Raw genomic sequence first — 8408 nt, 5'->3', positions numbered from 1 at the left:
GCGGAGTGCCCAGGGCAGCCGCAGGGCTTTGCTGGCCACAGCATTCTCCAAGTCCTGTTTCCAGTACCCCTCCTTTTCCCATAGCCCTCTGACTACCAACCCTTTTGGTATGACCACCCATCTCCTTTCCACCACTCAGTGATCTATTTCACAGGAGTTTTCATTTTACTGATTTCCTGTTTATATTGTGTCTCTTGTGTCTGAAGTTTTGCTCAACTGGCAATGCAGCCTGTGCAGGGCACTTATTAAAGAAATCTTTACTAACTCCTTCCCTGCTGTTCTCACGAAAAATAGCAGAACGTGAAATATAAACCCCTGTTTAGGCTTCATAAGTATAATACTTAAGCAGTGGTAAAGTATCAAGAACATCTGAAATCACTGAAGGAGCTAAAGAAAACAGACAGGACTTGTTTTCCTTCATAGATACCAACACATTTTCATTTACTTCTTTCTATTAACTGGGTTTCCTTGACTGTGTCCACAGCGATCTCAATTGTAATTATGTAGCAGTTAACCTGTTCCCCATGCCTAACATAACCCATAATTAGTTGTCTCGTGTCCACAGTTTATGACTCAATTCCATGTGGTTTTTCTATATCAAAGGCTTGGTTACCAGATTTTTTTTTTCTTTACCACAGTACTTGTGCCTGCACTGGCAGAGGGCAGCAAAACCTGAGCACATCTGTTTTGTTTGAGGACAAAACCACCAGAAAACCAGACAGTTTTATGAAGATCTTACTTGGTTGCTTTCCAAATACTACACAATCTTGTAGGAGGAACTGTTTTCTTGAGGAATGACGCGTATATTTATATATTCAAGTCATCACTTGGACATGGAAGTAAGACTTTGTCAAACCAAATACTATCTTTGTGCCTTATCTGGAGTCAAGGGAGACAGAAATACACATCTTGGGATGGGAATGAGATATTCTTCTCCACTGACAGGCAAGAATTTTATATAATGAATTCATAAACCTCCACACTAATTATGTTTCACTATCTCTTAGGGCTTCTCATGTGGACGGATAAGATCGTTCCATATGAGAAAATAGATTACTTTGATAAATAGATAGCTTTGCTGAATAAGAATGAATGCTTTAATATGTGTTTAGGCAAGTTTTCCATTTGATTAATTTTCCAGTGACAAATGGGCAGAAGAGGTGTGCATAAAACAAACAGACCATTTAGAGCACTGTAAGACCACAGCCAACCACTGTTCAAGAATGGTTAGATGAGAACAATTAGTACGAACTGACCTAAGTGTTAGCTATATGAAGGCAAGCTTTCTGACCACCTCGTACACTGCGTGCTCAGCTCAGCTGCTGCATCTGAGAGGGGGTTGCAGCAGAAGATCGGTGTCATCAGCACTGAACTATGTCCTCTCCACCAGACAGATACTGCTGGGAAAGTTTCGCATTGTTTATCTTTGCAGGAGGGATGTATTTTCCCTCCTTAAATCACAGCTGGGGACATTATCTCAAAGCTGTGATGTAGCCATTGCCTAGTAGTCCTCATTAACGAGTCTTGCGGTTAAAGGAACAGAGCAGTTATAAAGCTCTGATATCAGATAAGAAAGAAAAGTGCCCTGGGAAGGACTTCTTTTTTTCCAAATCAGTTGGCAGTTTATATGAGATTTGTTTGTTGAAGTTTCCCATTTGACCATCAAGACTGTGTGTTTTTGTTCAAAGAGATGATAAGCAAAGCCTGATGTATGACTTCAATGCTTTTACAGAATGGGCAGTCTGTCTTTCCCTGATTTTCCATTTCTTGGGTATAGTTCTTCTGGCAACAGAGCAATGAATACAAAGTCCCTTGTATAATTTTCCTGGCAGCAAGGAATAAATGATGTACTAATGCTTTGGCTCTTAAAGATTTATTAATTAACACACATGAATAACTGAATTGTACTTCAGTAGAAGGAGAAAATATCATGGCAGATGATTCAATTAACATTGCCCAAATTATCTTACCCCAAAATATTTATAAAAAAATTAACCCTGATGAACTTTATGTGAGTTTAACCAGATCAGAGCCAGGACCACAGACCTCCAGTTCTTCTAGCTTCTAGCTACTCTTCAGCAGGACCCTTTCAGAAGCAGTGGTCCAGAAGGGATGAGTTATTCAAATACAAAATCTACAACACATTTCAGATCCCTTTGCAATGAGGGAAGGAGGGAGATAGCAAGCTGATCAGACTTGCATCAAAGTTAATAGTAACCAAAAGGACAGACCCTTTGAGTTTGACCTGTGGCCAGGTTCTGACAGAAACCTATAGGCAAACTCCTGAGAGCTTCACATAACAGAATGAGCAACAGTAAATTCAGCTATGATTCTCATTTCTCTTGAAAAAGCTACTGCTATTTCAGTTTTAATATGTATTTTAGTAATACCGCACAGTTGCTTTTATATTTAAAATCTGAAGCAAGGGATTGCTGGTGCTCCAACTTTTCCCATCTCAGCAAAAAGGAATGTCTACTGCCATCCTCTCTCATCATATCGCGAGGCATCCGTGTATGCATAAAGGACGGTTTACCTTTTCACAAATAAAAAATAGAAAAAGCACTTCTTCATGTAGAAATTTTGCAACTGTGGCTGTTAAAAAGTATCTCATTCTGCCCAGTTCCGGGTTAGCAAAACTGAAAGTAGGACTTTCAGTTAAAGTAACGATAGCAGGAGTTCAAATGTCATTATCACAGTTTTAGATCAGCCCTCTAATATCTTCTGTATTGATTCCTACTGGCTACAATAAATGTTATTTATATCCAGGGGAAAACCTATGACAAATCAGACATGACTTTTAAAACTTCTTTCCAAGGGAAGATTTTTCTTGTAGGGTTGTGTGTTTGTTAGATCATCAGATATTCTACAAACAAAAACCAGGACCCATAATTTTTCAATTGGAAGAGGCTAAAAAAATCAAACCAGCCAAGAAATGGTAAGAAAACAGTTCAGACATATAAAGGCAACCAGAAGGCAGAAGTTACTGGTAGTTCATGGATTTTTACATAGAAGAACGTGAGTAAGACTAATAAACTATAAATCAAAAAGATTCATTAACATGAGAGGTTGTGGGCAATAGAGCTTAGGCTCTAGGGGTATTTTTTCACTAAAATAGAATCTGATGTGAGGTTGGAGGATGTATTTTAGCAGTTGTGTGTTCAGCCTTTTGCAGATGGCATTTGACCACAGGTGTGGATTTTATTCCTTTGCACTCCTGGAAATGAAGGACAAGGTACAACTTGAGTTCATAAGCATGCATTGCATACCTAACCTAAGTAATTTTGTCCCTTTTCTGTGGGTCAGTTTTCTTATGAGGAAGTTTGCTTTCTTCGCAGGAGTGTCGTGCACTTTATATATAAAAACATCTTTACAGTCTTCCTATGGGGGACACTTGAGACACAGAAAGAGAAATGTTCATGAATTGGATCCAGCTCCCCTAACTTGGGCAACTACCTTGTGGCTAAATTTTGGAATCTAATACCTTATACATGACAATATTCCCTATACAGTAAATGGAGAGAAGCAAGTTTCTGAATGCTCCTTGGATAGAGATCTTCCTTGCTTAATGTGCTAAAATTGTAGAACAATTTCAAGGTTTCCTGGTTTTGCAGGATGGATCCTATGTAGTGTTTTCACACTTACAGAGAGAACTGCTAAGTCCTTGAATGTTTGTCTGTGAGTTGAGTTGATCACAGCAGAGAAATGACAAGCAGTAACACCTGGGGTATTTTTTTCTGTATTCAGAGCCATGAAGTGAAAACTTTTAATTTGAATATTCAAAGAAAATCTTGGGGAAAAAAAAAAAAGAGCAGCCTCTTTTATTTGATCATTGAACTCTTCATTTCATAGGTGGCTGCTGCAATAAGGAAACTCTCCCTGTAATTGTGGTAGTGCACAGTCACTGCTCTCTCAAACTAGTTGGCTCATTTGAGATGGGAGTCAAAGCATGCTGCCTATTTTAGCATTTAATCCCAATATTTTAGAACAACCACAGTCTTATAAGCATATAATTCATCTCAATTCCCTATGAAAGTTTTAAGGATTTTCATGGTCATCCCAGTTTTCAAAGATGAACTTTTCAGGCCACCAGAAGCTTATATGAACACCCCTTTGTACATCTCCTCTCCATATTTTCCACCTCCCAGATTAGATACTTTCTGCTGTGTTGCTTGTTGTAGAGGTCAATACCATCCAACTTCTCACTTAGCCCTCTATTTAGAGGTTGGCTAGTCTGACTTTCAGCAGTGACACTATTATAATAATAATAATGCATTTTAATTTATGGGCATCCATGCCTGAAGGATACTGGGCGTCTTAACAAAAACAACTAAAAACTAAATGGCAATAAACAAAGGCAAAAGGCCTATAAAAAGAGAGCTTGGAAGCCAAGAGCTTAAAATCCCTGCACAACAAAACAGGAAAGGAAATGAGAAAGTCAGAAGCCTTGCCTGCAAATATGTTCTGGCATTTGTGTGAGACAGCGCATTCCCGAGGTGAGGGAGGAGACCATCTCTTTGGACCTTCCAAGTGGAATGAGCAATGACCAACACCATCAGCCTGAATTGCTGAGGAAGGACATAGAGCTGCTGGAAGTCATTTCCTCTTACCTCAGAACAAGGAACTTCATTGGAAAAGCTACACCATTCTTGAAGTTATATTTTCTCTCTTCACTTCCCTGAAAAGGTTCACTGAGAAAGTGTCTTTCCCTCCTTATTTCCTTCCATTTGTTTGAAGAGATGGCACCTGATCTCTCACATGGCTGTGATGGTCCTACAACATTTGATCTTAAATTGGCTAATTTTGGAGAATAACTGTACTATAGATGCATACATATAACTAACTACATTACACATGTATAATTAACTAAACTGTATATACACTAACTACATTAGAACTCAAAATATTAGTAGTTTTAAGAAAAATACAGGAGGCGTGTTAATTTAGCTTTATTTTTGTCTCTTCAACAGCCTTATTATTTCTGTGCCTCATGTGACTGATGTGTGAAATGAAGATACTGATCTGGTCTGATGGAAAATAGAACCATAGCATAGAATCATAGAATCATAGAATGTTTTGGGTTGGGATGGACCTTAAAGCCATGGGCAGGGACACCTTCCACTGGACCAGATTACTGAAAGCCCTGTCCAACCTGGCCTTGAACACTTCCAGGGAGAGGGCAGCCACAATTTTTCTGGGCAACCTGTTCCAATGTCTCACCACTCCCACCGTAAAGAATTTCTTCCTTATGGCTAATCTAAATCTACCCTCTTTCAGTTTAAAACTGTTGCCCACTGTTCTACCATTACACTCCCTGATAAAGAGTCCCTCTCCATCTTCCCTGTAGGCCCCCTTTAAGTACTGGGAGGCCTCTCTAAGGTCTCCCTAAAGCCTTCTCTTCTCTAGGCTGAACAACCCCAACTGTCTCAGCTTATTCTGATAAGGGAGGTTCTCCAGCCCCCAGGATCATTTTTGTGGTCTCCTCTGGACTCGTTTCAACAGGTCCATGTCCTTCTTGTGTTGGGGACCTCAGAGCTGAACACAGCACTGCAGATGGGGTTTCATGAGAGCAGAGAAGAGGGGAAGGAGAGTCACCTCCCTCAACTTTCTGGCCACATGCTATATCACCTCTTGTTTGCTTACCTCTGCCTGCAGCAAATCCTAGTCTTGGCATGGATAACTGCCTTGTGGCACACTTAACCACTTCTGGTCTGCCAGGGTCCCCTCCAGAAACTTTTGAGGCACATTGCTTTTTCTTGGCCCATTCAAATTTGAACAAAGCCCTTGACTGGAGATTTTGTCCCTGCTTTGGAGGAGCTAATACCAATTAAAAAAAAAAAAAAAAAAAGTCTGCTGAAACAACTTTAAAAAATGGGGCTTTTGGTTTTTCAGTCTGTAATTACAGCATCAGTTCCCTTTTATGCTTCTAAATTACAGAGAAGCAAACTGCCCTGTTTTGTGATGTTTTATTATTTTAAATTACCCAGTGGCTTTGTGGGGAAAGAGTAACTGAATATTTTTGGTGGTGTTACATAGGCGACGCCTTCCCCATTAGCTCTTGTGATTCTTCCTCACTCCCTAAGGTTCACTTCAGGGGGAATGGAAATTAATTTTCTTCAAGAGGAATGGTAATAAAGAATGTCCCCTTTTCATGGTTTAGTCAGCTTGAAACAAACTCTTAAAAATGTGCACATAATTTTTAACAGAGGCTTTGAGTTAACCAGGATTAAGTCGGCTCTATTCTTGCTTTGAAACATAACTTTCCTGGTAGTCTTGAAGCATGATTGACGTGTGCCTTGGCGCAAGGAATGAAATGGGGCCCTCAGGCCAGCCAGCCACAAATGTCACCCCCACCTACCCCTACCATCTCATCCCAGCTTGGCACCCACACGCCCCTGCACACGGGCCTTGGTCCAGCTGCGTCACTCATGCAGACGCAGCCAACTCTGCTGGATCCAGCCGTAGCCTGAAGCAACACGTTGGGAAGTTTTTAGAGGTTATAGGGATCACTGATCCATCTTTCAACAAAGGTTGGCTACGTTTCTACTTTCCCTGGAGCTCCTGCCTTCTGCAATTATTTTCCCTTCATCTCTCCTGTTTGAGAGTGTCTATCTTTCAGGTTTTTCCCTTTACACTAGGGATGTGGATTTCAGCTGATTGCCCATGATAGACCGTCTCACAGTTTGCACCAGCACTCAACCCTCCAAGTCATTGCACCACCACAGAAGGGATGGGTGGCAGAAGCTGGGCTGGCAATGAGACAGTGAAGAATTTCATAGTGCCTTCATGTTTAAATACATAACCACTGCATCCAGAAAATGTCTTACCTGAGGATCTGCACACTGCTGGTGGAGCACATGGAAGGATACTTGTTGTGAGGGATGACTTGTAAAAACAGGCCTGCAAGAAACATGGAGTGAGAAAAACAGCCCGAGAAAGAGATAAAAGCTAGCAGAGGGAGTGGAGGCCCTCAGAGCTAGGGAATGTCTCAAACACTCGCAAGTAGCAAAACTATAGTCACGCGCTGGATAGCGTTGAGGTTGAAGCTGAAAAGGCTGCCCCAAAAACACAGGATGCAGCTGGAGGGGGGTCCCTGTGTAGACAAGAAGGTTCTGCTCTGGGGCACCTGGTCAAATTTCAAGGGCCATCTGTCCGGTGAATGAACTTTGCTTCATTATCCATGAAATGCATAGTAAAGTTCACAGCCCTGAATATGCTAATGAAGACTAAAAAGATCATGTTAATTACATCATCCCATGAAACACCTTACCCCTCCCCATACATGGGGTATGTAGGTATGTGGGTCAACTTAGGGAACAGACCCAAGGAAAGGGGGTATAAACTGATGGGGAGCAAAAGGAGGCGGGGGGGAGCCAGAGAGTGAAGTGAAGTGAAGTGAAGTGAAGTGAAGTGAAGTGAAGTGAAGTGAAGTGAAGTGAAGTGAAGTGAAGTGAAGAAGACAGATGCCTCCTTGAACCCTCACTGGTGGGATCAACACAGGAACCCAGACCGGTGATCTCTATTCCTCTATTCCCTCTCTCTCCCTCCTTTCCTTTTTCCCCATTTTCCTTCACTACCATTAAGAAATGCAAGGCATGCTGTATTGCTTGCCACAACTCATTGTATACTTAGCTATTTATCATGTATCCAATTCGTACATTCTGGGAAGTTAATAAATGTTTGGACTTTGAGACTTATCTCACCTTTGTCCACTCCACTGGGGATTTATGAATCTGAGTCACTTGTCTCCCTCATCTGAGCGGGACATGACACTTGTGCATCCATCCCACCAGTTCACCAGATTGGGTAGAATTAGAATAAAATAGAATAGAATAGAATAGAATAGAATAGAATAGAATAGAATAGAATAGAATAATTTCAGTTTGAAGGGACCTACAACAATCATCTAGTCCAACTGCCTGACCAATTCAGGGCTGACCAAAAGTTAAAGCGTGTCATTAAGAGCATTGTCCAAAAGTATCTTAAACACTGACAGGCTTGGGGCATCAACCACTTCTCTAGGAAGCCTGTTCCAGTGTTTGACCATCCTCTTGGTAAAAAAATGCTTCCTAATGTCCAGTCTAAACCTCCCCTGCAGCAGCTTTGAACCATTCCCCTGCATGTGTCATGGTTTAACCTCAGCTGACATCACCAGGGGAGGAAACAACAACCAAAACCAGGACAGCATCCTATCACTGGATTAGGGAGAGATCAGCACCTCCCTCTCCCCTTTCCTTCATCTGGAAGCTGTAGAGAGCAATGAGGTCATGCCTCAGCATCCTTCTCTCCAAACTAGGCAAACCCAGAGTCCTCAGCTGCTCCTCATAGGACATTCCTTCCAGCCCTGTCACCAGCTGTGTTGCCCTCCTCTGGACACATTCAAGGACTTTCACGTCCTTCTAAAATGGTGG

This window comes from Athene noctua, chromosome 2, assembly GCF_965140245.1.
Source record: "Athene noctua chromosome 2, bAthNoc1.hap1.1, whole genome shotgun sequence".
Lineage (NCBI taxonomy): Eukaryota > Metazoa > Chordata > Aves > Strigiformes > Strigidae > Athene > Athene noctua.
The sequence above is the reverse complement of the archived record's forward strand: the minus strand, read 5'-3'. Positions refer to the sequence as shown.